The 22,573-nt window shown below is 36.5% G+C and overlaps 1 pseudogene; it reads left to right on the plus strand.

The window, feature by feature from the left end:
- Positions 1-2,536: 2,536 nt before the first annotated feature.
- LOC107059617 (uncharacterized) overlaps positions 2,537-22,573 on the plus strand; it is a 451,195-nt pseudogene continuing 431,158 nt past the window's right edge.

Consider the following 22,573-nt stretch of genomic DNA (forward strand, 5'->3'; position numbering starts at 1 on the left):
GACACTCTTCCTAGTAATACTATCCAAAATCCAAAGAATGATGGACATTGCATGGTAGTCACGACTCGAGGAGGTAAGCAGACCATTGATCCACCTATGTCGTCTGGGGTAGAAACTAATTCTAGTAAAGATGATGATGTGGTTGAGGTGACTGGAGAGTCCGAGAATGCGACAGAGAAGGAAGAGGAGATAACTCAGAAAGTTGTCCCCATACCAGACCCCCACCTCCTTTCCGACAAAGGTTAGTGAAAAAGAATGAAGAAAGCAAATACGACAGGTTTATAAGCATTTTGAAGCAGCTTTCCATCAATGTTCCGTTGATCGAGGCTTTGGAGCAAATGCCTGGGTATGAAAAATTTATAAAGGATATGGTGACCAAGAAAAGGGTCGTAAGCTTCGAGGATGATGATAGATTGCAAAATTGTAGCGCCATTGCTACTAGGTCCCTTGTGCAGAAGAAGGAAGATCCTGGTGCCTTTACTATTCCATGTACCATCGGGTTATTGCATTTTGCTAAGGCATTGTGTGCTCTTAAGGCTAGCATTAATCTGATGCCATTGTCGATTTACAAAAAGTTAGGTTTGAGAGATCTAAAATGGACTGTGATGTGATTTCTCATGGCCGACAGAACTGTGAAGAGGCCTATAGGTGTGCTCCATGATGTACTAGTGAAAGTGGAGTCATTCATCTTTCTGGAAGATTTTATGATTCTTGACTGCGAGGTTTATTTTGAGGTTCCCATCATTCTTGGGAGACCATTTTTAACTACGGGGCACGCTTTGGTTGATATGGGAAAAGGGGCAGATGAAATTCAGACTGAACAATGAAGAGGCGACTTTCAATATTTGTAGGTCTATGAAGCAAAGTAGGGAGCTCAAATCGGTATCGACGATAACCTATAGAGTTGAGAGTGTGTCTGAGGTGCAGATTGAAAAGAGATTGGGTGTTGAGGCACTACCACCGGTTATGATGAACTTCGAGAGTGATGGTATTGAAGATTATGATAAGTTGGTCGCCACACTTGATAGGTGCGAATATCGTTCGAAACCAAAGAAGCTGGAGTTAGACATGAAAAATCGTGAGTCCCCACCCGCAAGACCATCTGTTGAGGAGGCACCAAAATTGGAGTTTAAGGCTCTACCATCACATTTGAGGTACGTATTCTTGGGAAGAGATGATACTTTACCAGTCATCATTGTGGGAGATTTGAATGGGCGACAAGTAGAGTGTTTGGTTTCTGTGTTAAAGAGATTCAAGCGAGCTATTAGGTGGACTATTACGGAGATTATCGGGATCCCTCCTGGTATATGTTCTCATAAATTCCAAATCATGTCATATCACAAGCCTAGTATTGAGCACCAAAGTAGATTAACTCCGCCTGTGCAAGAGGTAGTTAACATGGAGATCATCAAGTGGTTGGATGCCAGAGTTATTTATCCCATTGCCGATAGTAGTTAGGTGTGTCCGATTCAGTGTGTGCCCAAGAAAGGTGGGATTATGTGGTTCCTAATGATAAAAATGAGCTTGTTCCAATGCGGCCCGTGACTGGATGGAGAGTCTGCATGGACTACCAGAAGTTAAATGCTTCGATAGAAAATGACCATTTCCCTATGCCATTCATGGATCAGATGCTGGATAGACTGGCGGGTAAAGGTTGGTATTGTTTTCTTGACGGTTATTCGGGCTACAATAAGGTTTCTATAACTCCGGAAGACCAAGAGAAGACCACCTTCAGTTGCCCTTATGAGACATTCACCTTCAAACGAATGCCATTTGGGTTGTGCAATGCTCCAGCAACCTTGCAGCGTTGTATGATGTCAATATTCTGTGATAAGGTGGAGGACACTATTGAAGTGTTCATGGATGATTTCTCGGTGGTGGGTGACTCTTTTCATCGTTGTCTGGATCATTTGGCCAACGTGCTTAAGAGGTGTGAAGACTGCAATCTAGTGCTGAATTAGGAAAAGTGCCATTTTATGATGAAAGAAGGTATAGTGCTAAGTCATCGGATTTCTAACAAGGGCATTGAAGTTGATAGAGCAAAAGTAGAGGTAATAGAAAAGCTTCCACCACTTATCTTTGTAAAGGTGTTAGAAGTTTTCTTGGTCATGCATGTTTCTATAGGAGGTCCATCAAGGACTTCTATAAAATTGCACATCCATTGTGCAAACTGCTCGGAAAGGAGTATAAGTTTGATTTTGATGATGCTTGTCTGAGAGTATTTGGAGAGTTGAAGGAGAAGTAGGTTACTGCACCTATCATTATTTCACTGGATTGGTGACAACCGTTTGAGGTAATGTGTGATACGAGTGGAGTGGCGCTGGGTGTAGTATTAGGACAGTAAAGAGAGAAAATTCTTCATCCTATTTACTATGCTAGCAAAGCTCTAAATGTGGCCCTGAAGAATTATACTATGACTGAACAAGAACTTGCGGTGGTTTTCACATTCAACAAATTTTGATCCTACTTGCTTGGTACTAAGGTCATAGTGTATACTGACCATTCTGCATTGAGGTATTTGATAGCGAAGAAGGATGCAAAACCGAGGTTGATTAGATGGGTATTATTGCTAGAAGAGTTTGATTTCGTGGTAAAAGATAGAAAGGGGATCGAAAATCAAGTTGCCAATCACTTGTCCAGATTAGAGGAAGAGGCTATGCTAAAGCTTAGTGATAGGGCTGAAATTAATGATGCTTTTCCAGATGAACAGGTATTGGCTACTTCTCATGATCTGATTCCTTGGTTCGCAGACTTTGCTAATTATTTGGCAAGTGATTTGGTTCCCCCAGATTTGTCTTTTCACCAAAGGAAAAAGTTTATGCATGATGTGAAGAAATTCTTTTGGGATGAGTCTTGCTTGTATCGTAGTTGTGCTGATGCTATTATTCGTCGCTGTGTGCCTAAGGTGGAGATGTTGAGTGTACTTAAGGCGTGTCATTCATCGCCTGTTGGTGGGCATCATAGTGGTATTCAGACTATGCATAAGATTTTGCAGTGTGGGCATTACTGGCCTACCATCCACCAAGATGCTCACGATTTTGCCAAGTCTTGGGATCGTTGCAAAAGAGAAGGAGGGATTTCAAATAGGCAAGAGCTTCCTATGAATCCTATATTGGTGATAGAGTTGTTTGATGTATGGGGCATTGATTTTATGGGTCCATTTATGAGTTCACATGGGATGAAGTATATTCTTGTTGCGGTTGATTATGTATCGAAGTGGGTTGAAGCAGTTGCACTCCCCAATAATGAAGGTAAAAGTGTCACCGCATTCTTGAAAAAGAATATCTTATCCAGATTTGGTAAACCGAGGGCGATTATCAGTGATGGAGGTTCCCATTTTTGTAATAAGTTGTTCAAGGTGCTACTTGAGAAATATGCTGTCCTCCACAATGTAGTCACTCCTTACCATCCGCAGACTAGTGGGCAAGTTGAAGTGTCCAACAGAGAGATCAAATAGATTTTGGCGAAGAGTGTGAATGCTAATAGAATTGATTGGTCAAGAAGGCTTGATGATGCTCTATGGGCCTATCACACTGCCTACAAGACTCTCATAGGTATGTCTCCTTACCAACTTGTATATGGGAAGTCTTGCCATTTACCGGTAGAACTAGAGCATAAGGCTATGTGGGCGATAAAGAAGCAAAATATGGATTGGGGCGCCACATTTAATCAAAGAATGAATGACTTGAATATGCTTGATAAGGTTTGCCTAAAAGCTTATGAAAGTTCAGCCTTGTACAAAGAGAAGATGAAGAGGTATCATGATCAAACAATTCAAAAGCGAGAATTTGTAGTGGGTGATCTTGTGCTTCTATTCACCTCTAGGTTGCACTTGTTTCCGGGAAAGTCAAGTCCAAATGGACCAGGTAATTTTTGCTCACAAAAGTGCTCCCCCATGGAGCGGTTGAGCTTGAGAATACTGAAGAAACAAGGTTCATTGTTAACGAGCAAAGGATCAAGATTTATTTGGGAAACGCATAAAGTGTGCAAGAAGTTGTTGAGGCCTACTATCTTGATGATAATCAAGAGGCCTGCATCGTGTTGCGACGTTAAATCAAGCGTTGCTTGGGAGGCAACCCAAGATATACAATCTAGCCAACTATAGGTTTTTCTTTTTAGTTTAGTAGTTTTCTTTGTTTGGTTGCTTTTCTATATTCCTTTTTTTTTGTTAGTGATGGCTAGATATAGGATAGAGTCCGTGTCAAAAAAGTGTCCAGAAAATGTAAAAATAAAGGCCTAATGGATGCTACATGTGCAGGGATGAAAAGCAAAATCTACATAAAAAAAAAGTCTGGTGCAGAGGTCTACGGACCCTATCGACGGTCCGTGGTTTATTCCATGGACCATGAATGGTGTTCGTCCAACCCAGGTAAAGTTCCTGAATTTTTAAAGTGCAAGGACAAGTCCCTGCGGTTAGAATGATTGATAGCACTACTGATGGTGCTGTGATTGCTGACGTGGGCACTACTGATGGTGGCCCCAATGTTGCTGTAGTGGGCTCCGGGAAACCGGACCCACCCGCTTGTTGATGGTTCGTCGGCACTATGCGCCACAGGTTTGCTTCACCCAAATCAATTACTTTTTACTGTTTTTTGTGTGCATTGGGGACAATTGCATCTATTTTTCGTTTGGGGTGGGATAAATGGATTGTGGGTGATAGGGTGAAGTCTGAGTAACCCAACTCATAATCCTCTCTTGGGGTTTTCTCGCTTGTGTTCTTTCCCCACAAGAGACTGCTTAATTTCTGTTGAACCGGCATGTGTTAGGATTGTATGTGTAGAAGCATGAGAAAGAATGAAGCATGATGGCAAATATATGAAACTTTTTGAAAGAAATGATAGCAGTCCAATAAAAGAACTTTTGTGATATGTGCTAAAATTTGTAATCTAGAATAAGTTGAATGTGTTGGCTCTGAGTATGACATGATAATGAAACAACTTGATGGCATGACTTAAGCTAAAACTTGAACTAGGTAATCTAATAATCTGATAATGAAACTATGTGCCAAAAGTGTGTGAGAATAGTTGATTGTTCAAACCGTTTTTGTGCCAATCTAGAACTTTCCCGGTTAATCCTGTTAAGACAATCTACTCTAGAGACTAGGAAGTGATCATAGGTCCTTGTTCTGATAAGTCCACAAATTGCCTAAAAGAAGAATCCAACCAAATGAAATAAATTCTCCATTTAATCCAAATGCTTTGAACCTAAATTAGACCATTTCTTTCTAAACCCCTAACTCACCTTCCCATAATCTACTATGTTGGCCACGGTTCTTCCTTAGACATGTGCACCTCGACTTAGGCCAAAAGACTAAGTTGAGGGTGGTTAATGTAAAAGAGTAACCTCAATCTTGGCCCTGATATGGCATCGGGTATTATGCACCTCAACCATTGGAATATCCATAAGTTGAGGGTGGCTAGGAAAGAGAAAACTGAAATAAAAATGGGTATAAAGAGAGTTTGATGTTGAAAAGAGAAAAAGAAAAGAGAGGAAAGGATGTGACTTGTTGAAAGCTAAAGAAAAGAATAAAACGCAAGAAAAAGATGAATAAAATAAAATAATATAGAGCTACAAAGTCTAAAGTCACATCCATGGTTGAAGAGAATTAGGGGAAAAAAGGTAAAATGGTAGGATGTCAAGAATAGGGCAAAAAGAGGTAGAAAGCCTAATGTAATGTCAAGTAGGGCAGAAGTCACTATAAAGTACCCAAATGTACCACACCTAACCCTGAGCCTACGTTACAAGCCAAGAAAGTCCTATAGTGATCCTAGAACCTAGTTTGGAGAGTCTAAGCAGTGAAAATAAGGGCAAGCCAATGGTATTAAAGCACTAAACTGTACTTGAAGTTACTTCTGAGTGTGAGTGTTGAATGAATCCTGGTACTTAAAATCAAATTCATTGTGTGAAAAAGGGATTTCGTTTGACGTAAGGGCACCAGTTATATTGTCGGAATGTTGGTACCGTGGTAATAGTAAAACAGTGTATGTTGTGTGTTGGTTGGTCGGTCTTTGTCATGTTTGGATCCGCATAGGTTAGCTTGTTGAGTCTGAGAAAAAAGATTTGCACTCGAGAAGAGAGTCGGGGTAGAGAGCCATGTGATTGCTTGTGCTTGAAATGCTTGCTATTATACAAGTGTCGTTTAGAGTCTTAGTGCGTCGCTTGAGGACAAACAACGAATTTAAGTTGAGGGTGTTGATATACTGTGAGTTTACGATATTTTTAATACATTTCATTTATGAGTTGTGTGTGTCTAGGGCCATTTTGTATTGGGTTTTATGTATTTTTCTCATGTACACAGGAAATATGTTCAAACGTGGAAACTGAGAGACGCAGTTGAATGATGTGCATAAAATGGCATCTACGTAGGTGATCTACGGACCGTATGTCCATTCACACTACGTATATGGGTATCGTAGATGGGCAGGCAAGTCTTGAAAGAAAATCAAGTAATTTTAGACCAAGTGTGGAACCATGGTTGCAATCGACGGACCGTAGATTGATCTACGGACCGTACTGCTGATCCGTCAAATGATTCAGAGAGGGTTTCAAGTACCTGATTTTGAAGATTCGAAGGATAGAGCTACGGAGGAGTATCCACGGACCGTAGATCAATCCACGGTCCGTACTGGTGCTCTAAGTTCAAAGATTTGAAGATTTTGAAGTTAGAAATTTGCCCAAGTCCTGAGTAACGGAAGGGACCTACAGACCGTAGATTAAATCACGGTCCGTAGGTCAGTTTCGTCGATTGAAACCGCGTCCTGAAACATTATTTCCTCATTTCGTTTCCTTTTTAGTTAGGACTTATTTTTCTATATATAGGGCATGTAAACCTCGTTTTTGCATATTAGACTTTATTATTATAGTTCTAGTTTTTGGCTTTGGAGATTAACTTGCAACTTTAGCAATTCTTAATTTCCTAAGTTTGGTTTGGAAATTCAACTTGAAATTTTGGGTTTATCATTTTGATTACGTAAGTTCATGATTTCTTCTTCTAAAAATATTAATTGAGTTCTTACTAATATGGGTAACTAAATCCACAACTAGGGTTGTGGGAACCATGAGCGATTAATGAAGTATGAATAGTAACTAAGTAATTCCCGAATAGTGTTTTTGCATGCATCGATAATTCTTTCTTCTAGAAGTCTTTTAAACGGTGCACAACGTTAGAACTTGCCTTGTTGCTACTTGCCAGACCAAGGAGGTAGTTAATAAGAAAAGAATTATCAACATAGATTTAGTGTGATACTATCTAATCAGAATTAATATCGATTGGTGCGAGGGAGAAAACTAAGTCATACATCGATGTGACGTCTAATATGAGGTAATAGTAAGGGTTAATAAATTATACACACAAAGCTAGCCAGACCAAGGTGCGCGATGAAATTCTCTAGATGTCGGATCAAGGATTTAGAGATACATAGGTTATCGCTTTGCATGTAATACACCTGGAAGGGATTGCTATTACTAGGATTACGGAGTTATGAGCTTATGGGGAACACATACGCCTTAGTTTCCTTCTCAACGTGATAACAACAAAAGTTTTAACCTTGTTTACTAAATACTCTCATAATTTCCAAAATTTGTTACACAAACCACCCCCCCCCCTTTCTACTTATTTGTCTCGGAAATACATCGGCTAAACGAATATAATCGTTATTGAACTTAAGCCTAAACCATATTCCTTGTGGGATCGACCCCAACCTACAAGTTGGGTTCTTTACGTGATAATGATCTCTTATGCTTCTGAAAAGAAGTGTAATTTGAGCGTATCAATCATACCAAATTAAAATCCAAACCATTCTAAAAATATACTAATCGATCAATCCTCTTTTTTCTCCAAGAAAATAAAAGTTCTAGCATTCATACCATTCCCTTTTAAGAGGATTAGAATATTTGAAGCTCGTAGGTTGGTAAAAGTTATTTTTGGTGCTTGTTGAATTATTTAAACAATTGATTGTTCGGACTGCAATCCTATGGTTACTAGGAAGTGACAAAGAGTGTTGTAGCATAATCATAAAAGAAGTCAGATGTTCCTAGAAAAGCTCATCCATGGATCTATTTTTAATACTAGTTACTCAATCAATTAAGTATACCTCAATTTCATATCAGTGGACTCAGTAATACGAATTTTTGTTTTCTCTAATTTTCCCACTTTTCCAAGAAGATAGATAGATCTATTGATTTCATTAATATAAAACGAAGGTGACAATGTAACACCCTAGAAAATTTTGAACTAAGCCTCGAACCATCCTTCGTAGTGAGTAGGATTTTATCGAGGAATTTAAAATTTTCTTAAGTGTTTATGTCACTAGATGTAGCACCTTGAGTTCCAAAAAGAACTAGATTGAAAATAGCAAAATTTGGAATTTTGTAAGTTATGCTTAAGTTATCAGTTTTGGGTCAACTTCAAACGACCATAACTGTTAGTACAAGATGAGTTAGGTGTTCCATGAGATGAAAAAGTAAAGGTCTTCGAATTATCTTTCCAACGACACCGAGTTTGCGAAGTTTTGAGTTTCGATGAGTGAGATATTCCCTTTTGAATTCAGGCTGTCCAGTTAAGGAAAGTTACCCGAAAATATTAAGGGGTATTTTGGTCTTTTCCTTACCCAATCAGATTTAATTCATTTTTAGTAAGGTTTTAGGGGTCTAATCTTATTAGGTTCAGTTTAATAATCCTAATATACGCCTAGGATTTTAGTTGACTGTTTAAGAAGAGAAAAGAAGAGAAAAGAGGAGAAAAGAGGAAAGGATCAAAGCGTTCGTCAAGCATCTTGAGTTTTGTTGCAGATTTTCGCCATGGGTTTAATCCCTAAGAGGTATGTAAGCTTCCATAGTGTTGGGTTCGTTCAACCACATGCCAATCATGTTATTATTAGCGTATTTTCATTATCAAAAGTTGAATGAATTGAGTTCTTGATAAGTGTTCTTGAAGTTCATTCTAAATCTTGTTTTGTTGGGGTTTTGATGAATTCTTGAGATGAAAGTTAGTGATTTGAGTGTTGTTTTGAGTAGATTAGTGTGTACTTCAGCTGGGTAGTTGAATCTAAAGAAAACTTGAGAAAAGAAATCAATTAGAAATGACTTAGGATAAGAAAATGAGAAGAAAAATTCGTCGGGGTTTACCTTGGGGGAAGCTGGCACGGCACCACTGATATGCCAACAATGCGCTAGAAATGAGTTCCAGTAACTTAGGGGCTAGCGCTCAGCGCCAGGAATGCGCCCGGGTCGTCTGCCCAAACCCGTTTTCCATTGTTTAGCCCGTATGAGTCCTTCTAAAGTGTACTGATTCCAACTACTCTAAAAGACTTCTAAACATCTAGAAATAATTCATGAACATGAATCATAACCTTGAATTCATATTTGAAATTAAAGGTAGAGTTAAGAGTTAAGCCTTGAGAGTGCTTCCGAACATTTGAGATAGTACCTTTTTAGTCTTTTTGAGGAGTCTTCTACGAATTCAAATAAATGTTTTCAAGACTCGAACAAATGAGTATGAGAATGAGGAGAATGTTTTCATGAGTCTACTTTATCATCACGAGATCCTTCATATCATGAACCATAACTCTTGCATTCATAATTCACATTCAAGAGAGAGTTAACAGTAGAGTTCAAGAAAGTCTTTGAGTCCAATTGTGAATCCTTTGAGATCAACTATTGATTTGAACTACCTTTTGAGAAAGTAAGTGTGAGAATGAGAAGAGTTGTATACATGATATCCATATGTTCTTTAGACCCTTGAGTCGAGTCATTCATGCTCGTAAATTCCACATGAACTCCATAAATTGAGTATGATTGAGAGGAGTAGTATCTTCAAGTTCTAAGTCTCGAGTATCAAGTTCCCAACCCTTTCGAGAATACATTCCTAATCATGGGACTATTACATGTTACCTATGAATTCCGTGAGTAGAGTAGTTCATGTCCATAATTCCTCATGAATCCTATAAGTCGAGTAGTCTTGAGATGAGAAGCATCTTTGAGTCCTTAGAGTAGTTCATGCCCATAATTTCGCATGAACCCTCTTAGTGGAGCATTATTTAAATGAGTATTATCACTGAAGTTCTTGAGTTCCGAGTATTGAGTTCTATGTATGTTTATTAAAAACCTTGAATTGAGTCGTTCACGTCCATAATTCGGTATGAACCTTATTTTGAGAAGTCCTTTACAAATTTTTTAAACTTGTTTTAAAGACTTGAGCATTGAGTTGAATAAGAGCGAGAGTTGAGTTTAGTTTCTTCAAAAGATTATATGGGAAATAAATATTCCCAAAGAGTAAGTGTTTTCACATTTAAATAAGAGAGGAAACACCAATTTCCAAGAGAGCTTTTAAGCTAGTTTTTGAGTAATAATCTCAACCCAAAGAAAAAGTTATGTTTTTAAACATATGAGCTGAGTAAATTTTTGGGAGTAGTATTGAGCACCGATATGGGACGAGTTCAGATAACTCAAGTCTCCATAAACCATGTAGCCAACGTGGGTAGAAAGGGTCATACTTTTTAGATAAGTCCTTAAGGATTTTTAGCATAGACTAGTGGATCCACTTAGTTGAGGTGTTCGATATCCCGGCAAGTTAGAAGATAGTTATGGCATCGTGGGCGAGCCGCTGTATCATCACATAGCTCATAATCATGGTTGTCGGTTAGATAAACTCCCACAAATATATTTTGTGTTCTTATATACACATAGTTCACTTTGTAATTTCATATAAAAGCAGAGTTTATTTGGTGTCCTTGCATACAAACTCAGTTGCTTTCTACTATTTTAAAAGCTTTCCATATATTGCATATGTATTGTTCCTTTATATTGAGTTGAGTATCCAGAGTTGAGTACCCAGAGTCGAGTATCTTATTATTGAGTTGAACATTATTTCAGTGAGTTGAATATATTATCATTGAGTTGAGCCTTATTTCACTGAGTTGAATTTCTTGTCATTGAATTGAGCCTTATTTCACTGAATTGAATATCTTATCATTGAGTTGAACTATGTTTCTTTGAGTTGAGTTGAGCGAGTTGAGGAGAGGTAAGTATGTTCCTTTTATCAAGTTCAAGCGTATGTTATCCTTTAGAATTCCCCTTACATGCTCGTACATTCCACGTACTGAGCCATTTGGCCTACATCGTTTCATGATGCAGATACAGATATTCAGGGTCATCAACAGGAACTTCGTTTATACCACAAGCTTTTCTAGTTAGCTATGGTGAGATTCTTTGCTTCTGGAGGGTTCCACTTGTACTTTTGGTTATATCAGTTGTTAGGATGTCGTGGGTCTAGTCCCGACTTCCATCTTTGTCATTTTCAGGGTTTATATATAGACAGTAGAGTTAAAGAAGTTTGTTCATTTATTTTGTTAAATGTTTTAAAGACTTAAGTTCCTTATTTTATGGCTAGTTGAATAGATACTTTTTATTCGAAGTTATTCATTTGAGTTAAAGATTTATATTTTAGTTTCAATGAATTTTATTCTGTTTTAAGCTTTGTATGCTTGAGTTAGTCTTCCGCTTGAAGTCATCCAAGATACGGGTTTACTTGGGGACCAAAAATGGTTCTCGAGTGCCGTCCACGTCTAGGCTGTATGCTCGGGTCGTGATAGACAATCACTAATTTAAGTTTAATTATCAAAGTTTCTTGAGCCCTAGTATTTGTGTTCACTGATCCATTTAGACAAGAAAAAACAGAAAAGGGGGAAAACACCTTGAGTGACTTCATAGAATTTTCTGATTCTTCTTACTAACGAATTTGGTTCTCAAAGTTTCTTTTTCATGTTCCAATTTTCCAAACTTGTCAAAAGATAGTTTAGAAGAGATGTAAAGTTTACCCTGTCATGCACCCCTAAAATAATGTTAATACTCTACAATTTTGAAGTCCACATAGATCAAAATTAGGAAAAAAGAAGTGGAAGAAAGTAGGAAACTAAAAGAATAGTAGAAAAATCAATACCTAAATCTTGATTTTCCATTAAAAGAAAAATGAGAAGAATTTTTTTTTGGACCATTTAAAGAAGTTTATGTCTCCTTTTGATTTCTATCTTTGCTTACACCCGAAGAGAGGGCTGCTCATATTTATAGGAGATATATAGGGGACAGTACTACGTGGTGGAGAATAATGTGACACAAGCGACAAAACAAGATTACATTTTCTAGATCTCCTCTTTTAGATGATTTAGTGGAAAATAATTGAAAAGTAAGTCATTTACGTAGAGTAAAAATTGCATTGTCAAACCTCTAGAAAAAGCATGAATAAATGTTCTTTTTATTTAGAAATGATTTTTTTTATTCTAAATGATTTTTCAATATAAAGGACTTCCCTTTTGATTATTTTCCACTGAATCATCCAAAATAGGAGGTTAGAAAATGTGATCTAGATTTGTCGCTTCTGTCACATTTTCTCCGCCACCTGACTTAGCTTACCTATATACACCAAAGCTATATATGAGGCCTTCTCTTTGGGTGTAAGCATAGAAAGAAATATGACGAAGACCTAAACTTCTTTGAAAAGTCTTGTTGTTTTTTCTTCTCATTTTTCTTTTAATGGCAGATCAAGATTTAGGTATTGATTCTTTCTACAATTCTTTTAGTTTCTTTCTTGCTTTACTTTTCTGTTTCCTTGAATTGGGGTTATGTGGGCTTTAAAATTGTCGAGCATTAACATTGTTTTTGGGGGATGCATGATATGGAAAACTTTACTGCTCTTCTAAACTAGCTTTTTGTAAATTTGGAAAATTGAATCATGAAAAAAAACTGTGGGAACAAAATTCCTTAAAAAATATATATAGAAATTACTACGAAATAAGTCAAGATGTTTTTCATGTTATATTGATTTTTCTATTCCAATAAATGGATAAGTCAACAAATATCCTAAGGCTTAAGAAGCTTTAACAATTATACTTAAAAAGTGAAAATGTCACCCTCTTTTTATCTTGATGAATTCAGTCGATATGTCTATCTACTTACTGGTTAAAAAAAGATAAGAATATCTTTACCTAGGGGGTATTGGTTTCTTCCTTTTTTTTCCCTTCAGCTCCTTGTTTTGGTGGAGTACTTTGGATAAAATGTGATTTATACCTAATGAGATGTTTCAACTGATCCATTTGGCTGGGAACCGAAGTTTGAAATTTCAATCTAGTGGTCGTTCTAGTCATACTTTATCAGTTGACTTGCATGCCAACATGAGAAATGCTGGATTCAAGATTTAAGATCTATGGGTTAAAGTCTGAAGCTCTTAGCATTGAACCAATGTATTTCTAAAGTTATGGGTCCGTTACCTATTATTTATTCCATCTTTCAATAGTTTCCCCTGAAATCAAATGCAAATAGTTCTGAATTTTTATTTTAATTCCCACTTGTGTTTGGTGGGCTATTAACAACTAAGTTTATCTTGTGTCCTAGTACATTAAACTAGTTTCATGCAACATAGCTAAGTGTTTCCATTTTCAAAATTGTTAAATATTTTAGTTTTCTCTATACATTTCCTCTTTTCGGCCATGAAGAGGGCTTTGTCATTTAATGAACAAGTGAATGGCTAGTTTGATGAGTCACCATAAAGCAGAAAGCGAGCAGATTCTTCAGACACAACTTAGTGTACTTCCATTTAGAATTTATCTTTTCATATTCAAGGGGTTATATGATATTTCTCAGTAGTGATTAATTTTAGTAGCTATTAGCCTATTACACTAAAAATTTAACCATTTTATATTGATTAAGCTTGGAAATTTTGTAGGTTAAATTTTTCAGTTTTAGGTTAACTATTTATGATTATGCCCTCTTCATGCCTGAAAATGTGCATACATATAGAGAAAATAAAAACATATATCAATCCTAAAGATGCAGAACTCTCAACTTAGAAACTATTTAATTTCACTAAGGTCGCAAATCACAAGATAAACTTAGTAAGTCATACAATTTTTTACAAAACCAAACATCAATTTACAATAGCCAGTGATTAAGTAGTTGTGGAATATCATATTCAACAAAGTGCATGAACACCAAGGTTTAATCTATTTTACTCATTAAGGGGGAGTGTTCAATTACTTCATCGAAATTACAAGATAAACTAATTAAGAATATTATGTGCAACACAACAATAAATACACCTTAGTTCCAATAAAGTTAAATTCGACTATATGCACTCTCATTGACTATGTTTTTTCGTCTAAATTCATTTGAGATAAGAGAACTAATGTTTTCATCCCTTTTTTAGTTTTTCCCAAGAAAACACGTATATGTATTAAAAACAATTTTAATTTCTTTTTTTTTATGACAAGGGAAACCCGCAGCCGCTACCCTTTGGGTGCGCATAGGGTAAAACCTCCACTCCTATGGAATAGCTTGGAAACAACATAGGAGAGGTATCCCGCACTAGGTAAGCCTGGTGCGACGAGCTTGACCCAGAAAGCAAATCCCTTGCCTTTGAACATGAGACCTCCAACATGGAAGTCCCAACCCAAACCACTAGACCACTTTACCCTTAATGATGCAAATGTTTGTGTAACTGAAGAGTGCTTTGTAATCCAGGTTTTTCTTCTGCTAAATTAAATATGTTTTGAACAATTTGAATGAAATACACACATACTTCTAGCATATGTCAAGACAAATTAAGGATCTGTAGGAAATATCGGATTAACCCTAATCAATGATAATTCAAAAATGAATTTCATCCTAATTGAAAAATCCCAATTTCACGTAAAAATTTCATCTATTTTGAGGAATGTTTTATTTTTCTTTGTCAACTAAACTTTTTATTTCGAAGGAAATTGCTCAAAGGGGACAACAGATTATCACAAAATTGGAACTTTTTATCAAGGGAAGTAAGTGGGGAGGGGAATCCTATATTTCTTTATGCAGCTTTAGTAGATGCATAGCAGTCATGCATACTAATATTCAGAATTCATCTAAGAGAGTTTTCATGGTGATTAAAAAGAAAACCTGTGACTCAATTTCGCCGGGGAGATGATCAGAAAGGCATTCAACATACATAGACCGGAAACGAATTCGCCATAGAGATGATCGGAAAGACATTCACCATAGACAAATCGGAAAAGGAATTCATCATAGGGATGATCGAAGAGGAATTCACCACCGGAGGAGATGATTCTACACTTTAAGAAGGAAGGCTCCATGGTCAGAAATTATAAAGGGATTCTATACCCTATTTTGGGTCCATTTTTAGGTTATATTTATCTCTTTTGAAAAAAATAAAAAAATATCATTAAAAGGAAATATTAAGTAAATTTTAATCAACTAAAAAGAAGTCCCTATATCAGTAAGGCTTAATTTGTTTTCATTAAGATGTCGCCATAGATAGAACGGAAAGGAATTCGTCGTAGAGATGATCGAAAATGAATTCACCGGTGGAGGAGATGTTTCTATACTTTAAGAAGGAAGGCTCCATGGTCAGAAATTATAAGGGGATTCTATACCCTATTTTTGGTACATTTTTAGCTAATATTTATTTCTTTTGGAAAAAAAAATATCATTAAAAGGAAATACTTAGTAATTTTTAATTAACGAAAAATAAGGCCCTATATTAGTAAGGTCTCAGTTGTTTTCATTAAGACATTTGAATCTGAACGCACATCATGTTAAATAATCAAGATATATTGTTTTCTCAACATTTGGATGTATAAAATTTGTCTTTGTTTAAAAATAAAAAATCAAACAAATCAAACAAATTGCTAAATTGATCATACGTTATATCAATAATATATTTTAATTATTTTTATGGAAATTGGTGATGCTGATGACTAACAATGGGAATTGTGTCTGTGAAAACACTCAACTACACTTCAGTCGATTCTAAGTGTAGGCAGTCGCTAACAAGTATAAACCCAACTAAGAGTTGTGGTTGATCCCACAGGGAGTGATACTGTAAAGAATTCGATTACGAAGTAAAATGGCGTTCTAATCGTTTGCAAATGTAGACTTTTTCGCCACAAATAAAGTAAATGACAAGGGTTTGACAATTAATGTCAAATGGGGGGATTTGGGTGAACAATTAACAACTACCTATAACCGAAAGTAAACAAGTAGAGAGGGTTTCTTTGGAGAGTGATAAGTTGAATTCCAATTTCGCTAATTGGGCGATTATTATTTACTAAAAGTCATTGAGCTTCAGTGGGTAGGGTAGGCCTTAGGTGCAATAGTTATTTCTCAATCAACTATCACGAATCAAGCGAGTTCTTTCGAACCTTGACCAGCACAACACATAAAAACATCCTAATACCTCAATCAATCTACTTTTTCAATCTAGATTAGTAGGATTGCATTCAGACCCACTTTCTCAAAATAAATCTGCAACAACACAATCACTACAATCATCGATTAAAAGTTTAACTCTAAAACTTCTTTCTCAACCAAGATTAGAATGCTAAACTAGAATTGCATATGCAACTACAATTCATCATTGAAAACTCAGACTATTTATTGAACCCACTTCAAATCAACTGTAAAATCAGAAAATACTAACACCTACAAGCTAATTGAAACATTCAACTACATAATCACACCCCCAAGAATGGGGGTTTTAGCCAAACATAATAAAGAACAAGAAATCATTACCAACGATGTTTTCCATCAAATTATGAAACAATCCACATGTGTCTAAATGCTCAAATTGAAGCTAAAAATCAAACAACACTAAATCTCTACTCAAAAAGTGTAAAACAATTTAAAGAATGTTTAGGATAAAAAACCCATAACTAGACAATATGAGAACTACTTTTCTTCTTTTCAAAATTGCACTTGGACGTTCCTAGTATTTCATATTCAGAGTCAGTCGGCGAAGTAAGTCGGGCTTCACCAGCCTGATCGGTGATGCATTGAGTTCCCCTTCCATCACCTTCTTGGCTTGGATTTTTATCCTTTCTTTGCTGTAACTTTAGGCGATCAAGGTCGAGCTTGCCGACCTAATCGGAGCGTCGCCGAACCATCCATTTGCTCACCAAGTTGGTATTTTCCATGGGTTGGCCTGGTAGAACTTTAGGCGGGCTGAAGGTCGACTCGGCGACTCATCGAGTGGCTTTGGTGCGTACCAACATTGCTTTCCTTCAACTTTTTCAGCCTTTTTCACTCCTTTTTGCCTCTTAAAGCTCTTGCCTAGATCTTTTGCCTTCATTGCTGCAAATTAACATTTTATCATCAATTTAGAGCATAAAATAGGCATTGAGGACACTAATTCCTTAAATATTAAGCCCTAAATGAGTCGAAATCCCCGACTCATCAGTTTGTCAATTTGAAATGATGTTGACTAATGATGGATAATGTGGCTAGTATCTTATGGTAAAGTTGTTTGCAATAGTGATTAATCATGGTTGTTGGTTGTAGCAACTTATAATTAGAAGTGGAATGATATTGACAGCGAATTACACTGGTGAATGATGTTGATGGTTAGCGGTATAGAATATTGACTAATGGTAATTATCAATAGTGTTTAGTGGATGTAATAATGGTGGGTAGTGATGATTCAAACGAGTGCTACTGGTGATGCCGATTGATATGCTAGAATGACCTTAATATTTAGTTCAATGAGCCTTAGCCTAAGTTTGCTAGTGTTTTCATTAGATGTTGTTCGATTCATGACAACACTACGACAACTCTTGCGGGCAATGGATTATAGAAGATAGAATATTTTCGTAGAAATCTTCCTATAATGTTAATGCCAATTTAATTTTACAGTAAATTACTTGTTCTAGCCAAAATTGTTCTCCGACTGCTTCTCAAGGCGAGATTATTTCCTCAATGGTCATGTTTTATTTTTCAAATGTTATATGTAACACCTCGGAAACTAGACATAGAAAATGTTGCACAAAAGCACGTGATCCAGTGAACCACGACAGGGTTTATGGACCATGAGAGGGACCACGGTCCATTGACCTGCCCGTGAACTTAGAACCCTTCTAGCAGAGGTGGACCACAGAGCCCTTCACAGGCCGTGGACCACCTCAAGGACCGTGCTGGCAGTTGTGGAATCCGGGCAGAGTCCACCAGGTTCAGACGTCAGAACACGGGACCCTTCATGGGCCGTGGTCCTGACGACAGACCGTGGTGGCGTCCATGGAAGCCGTCCCAGAAACCAGTAGCTTAGGACCAATGACCATGACCGGCTTGACGGCCTGTGGTCCCTTTGATGTTCTGAAGAAGGGACCATGGTCAGTTTTGTCATATTTTTAAGTAAGGTCATTTTTGTGTTTTCCCTATGCATTGGACACCTAAACTACGTCATTTAGCCCCTAAACTACATGGTTTTGGTCAGTTTTAGACAAGAAACTAAATAAGAACCTAACTTAATCCATCATTCACCAAAATCAAGTGAAACTTAGAGCAAAATAGAGAAAGCCGAGCAGTCCTTCAGGAAAATGCAACAATGTTTTCATCAGTTCCAGCCTCGAAATCGAAAGATTTGTTCATGGAATTTGTTACCAGGTATATGGGATTTCACTAGTGCGTTCGTTTAGCCATTAGGTCCCTAGATTTCAGTCATAATCTTGATTACCTTGATATTATCTAGACCTAGAGTTTCTTGAATGTTAGAAATTGTTGGGTTTTAGCTGTTAGAATGATCCAAATCAGATTATCATGTTGTTCCTTAAGTTCTTGCATCAAATACAGAAACCTATTTGTGTAGATTCATTTAGTTCATGAATTACACATGCTAGGTCAGTTTATTCAGTTATACATGCTCCAGTTATGAATGTTTCATTATCAGTACATTAATGTTGCATTTTCAGTTAGCATGTCAGTATTTTGAGCTATCCAGTATTACAGAAATTCAGTCATAATGTGTTATTTACATAATCACTTTGGAGTAGACATAATACCGAGTTAGACTAGGGGCAGTCACCCTCATAGTCCCAGAACTACGTGCCCCCATAGGTTTATAAGTCCTCTCTGTGGGTATTACATTTTAGTGATCACGTTAGTCATGCCTCTATACCTCTGGCAGGGTATATTGGGTCCTCTCGATGGGGCATATACATCAGACTTACGTAGTTTTATATCGGTTATTAGTAGCTCCCACAGTCAGATTCTATTGCATTGACCACGTTATCAGATACAATTCAGTGTTCAGTTTTAGCATACTATAAATTTGGTCATTGCATTCAGTTAGTTCATGTTCAGTATTTCCAGTATAGTATTATGCTTATCTTACATCATTGCTCAGTTATATGCTTTGTTCAGTTATGTATATTGTTCAGCTTTATTCTATCCTTCAAGATTAGTACCTTTCAAGTACTAACACATACTCTGTACTACATCATCTCGTGATGTAGGTTCAAGCCCTCAACACTCAGATCATGCATATGTCGGTTCCTGATCTCCAGTTCAGTATTATCAGTGATGAGTCCTCATTCTTCGAGGACTAGTGACATGTTTTTTTCTCAGTTTCAGTTTTTAGTTTCTGTTTTTGCTAGATTTAGTTGGGGCATGTCCCAACATGTTTAGTCAGTTAGAGGCTTTATTTCAGACATAGTTAGATTTAGTTTTAGCTTGGAGTTTGACATTGCATTTGTTGTTAAAATCTCAGATTATATATTGAGACTTAGAATGGTTATTCCCCATCACTTTTAGTTTATCTCATGTTTAAGCTTCCGCACTGAATTATCTTATTTCAATTATCATAGTATGCTTATGTTAGGCTAGCATAGTTAGTTTGGGGTCACTCGTGATCCTAGATCTTGTCTCCGCGTCCTAGGGGTAACTTTGAGGTGTTACATTATATATATATATATATATATATATATACACAAACATTTTATTGGTTAACTTGGTTGAATTTTGTATTTTTTAAAGAGAATTATCAACATGACAATTTTAATTAAAGAAACAGTTTGAACACTAATTTAGAACATACCAAATTAAAATCTAAACCATTCTAAAAACTTACTAATCAATCAATTCATTTTTTTACTCCAAGAAAATAAAATTTCTAGCCTTCATACCCTTCCCTTTTAAGAGGATTAAAATATTTGAAGCTTGTAGGTTTGTAAAAGTTATTTTTGGTGCTTGTTGAATTCTTCAAACAATTGATTGTTAGGAGAAATTTAGCAAGTAACTTGATTTAGCCAATGTTCTTCCACGATTCTTGTGAAGACGAGTTGAATGCCTTAATGGTAACTAAATATAAGGTGATCCATCGAAAATAATGACTCTATTTTCTTAAGTTATTTTACTTTATCGTATTCATATTATTTGGCCAAACATAGTTGTATTTATGTACTTTCTTTTCATGCCCCAAAATAAGGGGTGTAACTGACACTCGATACCCAATTCGATTGAGTTAACCACTGAAACATACTAACTAACCAAACTATGAGACAAAAAGATCGGGCAGCACAACATCTCAAAAGTGAAGCCTAGACCATGAAGGTCATGACCTGAATGACAATAACCTATATAAACAATGGTAGAAAAGCCAAAAACAATGATGTACTAGCAAGCTGACGAGGCCGTAACTAAAAACATACCTACTTACACATAGATATATATGCATGCCAAGTCTATGGGCTGGAGATTGAAACTCACAAAAGAAAACCTAGAATATTGTGTGCACAAAAGCATCTATGAGTGACATAAGCAATGTTTGGACAAGGCCCTGACTATACCCAAACTATACAAAATAAAGTAAACATCTTCAGATAGCCCTAGGATAAGATGGAGCATACCAACTCACATCTTAAGCTTAATCCTAGCGGGTGGGTCGATCAGAATCCCTGTTTGAACCTACTTGCACAAAACAAAAAAGTAGCGTCCCCATATAATGGGACATCAGTACGAATAAAAATTTACTGGTGTTTAAGGAGTAAAGTAGAATCGTAAGTAGCTGTTGTAAAAGGGTAATAGAGATACCATCTGAAACTAAAACTCAAATAATTTCCATGGCTGACATTTGACCTCCTACTATTTAAATATATATTGTATTCTCATATAGTTGCATGTCGTGAATACATATATAAAGATGCAATGGCATACCCACCAAATGCTAGCAATGGTGGTGCCTCTCGGTAGCTAATCTGGATCATAGTCACCAACTAGTGGCCATCAGTGTCTCATACGTATAAATTTAGGCAATAAGCCACATACCTCCGGATTATAGTTTGGGAGTAGAATGCATAGCATGTCATGTCATGGATTCATAATGCATATATGTTACCGTTGTCATGTTGCCAATCTTGGCCCGCTTGTACTCTTGTTCTGATAACCCCGTAATCACCTTGTATGACATGTAAATGTCTCATGAACCTCATATGTTTTTCCAAATAATCTTGAAAACTTAATTCGATTTTTACAAAGAAAGCATAACCTTGAAGATGTTCATAAAAAGCTTATGGTGCTCTACTTAGTTCATATACTTGGTTCCTATATAATTTACAAAAGAATGCATTTCAAAAATCAAGTGTTCTAATAGATTAAACATTTTAGTTATATTTGAGAGTTTTGAGAATCGTGTGTTACTTTAAAGGTTTTTAATAATAAACTTTAGCGGGGAAAGAGTGCTGGTGATAAATAATAAATGTCTCCCACGATATTTTTAAGTCACACCACCCAAAGAAGAATAAGAATTCATACATATGGTCATATAATAAAAAAACCGATTAAATGACACATAGATGTCGAATCCCCTATATATCTGAATGAGTGGAATATCAAAATAATAGAATCGTGAAAATAATTCAGCTGAGATCCCAACGACTTTTACAAAAAGTCTTTCTAGCAAGAGAATAGAAAAATATCAGATTTAGCATTTTAGGATTATCCCAGGAGTTGAGCTTGAATGAAGGACAGAGCTTAGCCTTAACATACCTTTCCAATGAACGCTCGAATGCCCGCAGTTTCTACCCCAAAGTTGTTCCTTATGTCCTAAGCTTCGCAAACACTATATATATATATACAACTTGTACTCACCTATAAACAATTTATAATTGAGCTTAAATCGATAGATTTTCCGTACGGTCCTAACTTGGCAAAACGTCCATAGAACATCATAAACAAATCATAAAACAGTCCCGAGATAATTACCTTAGAAAACCAAGTGTAAAACTTGAAGAAACACCAATAAATTCCAATTTATATCTTCAAAAAATAGCTCCAAACGTAGCTAATAGAAGGGGAAATGATTGTCACGTGTAGCGATCATGTTTCTAGGCACATGTGCAACCTTTAATGAAGGAATAAAAACTAACCTTGATCATGCAAGAACTCCATTAGAACCCTGTCGTCATCATTCTTTCTAGTTAGGAAGTGAAAAGAAATGTTTTTATTAGTTAAAACATCGAGTAGCCGACATAACACATTTTTTTACCCGACTCGGTTCGCGACCCGAATTCTCCCCAGGCAGTCTGTAGTTAAACCCTCATAATGTTTTACTCTGATGTCAGCTTGATATAGCGTTTTGTGCATTGAAAGCTTGGTTCGTAGGCCTTCAATTTGATAGGCAATGGCCCTTGTTACTCTTTATATATTTGGAGAAAATATCCAAGACATTTGACCCAAAGTTAAGAAAATCTTATTAGAGAAACTTCGATAACTTTTGCCGACCTTAGTTTCGCTAATTTTCTTGACTTCAAAATTTAGCATACGA

This window comes from Solanum tuberosum, unplaced genomic scaffold, assembly GCF_000226075.1.
Source record: "Solanum tuberosum cultivar DM 1-3 516 R44 unplaced genomic scaffold, SolTub_3.0 scf00028, whole genome shotgun sequence".
NCBI lineage: Eukaryota > Viridiplantae > Streptophyta > Magnoliopsida > Solanales > Solanaceae > Solanum > Solanum tuberosum.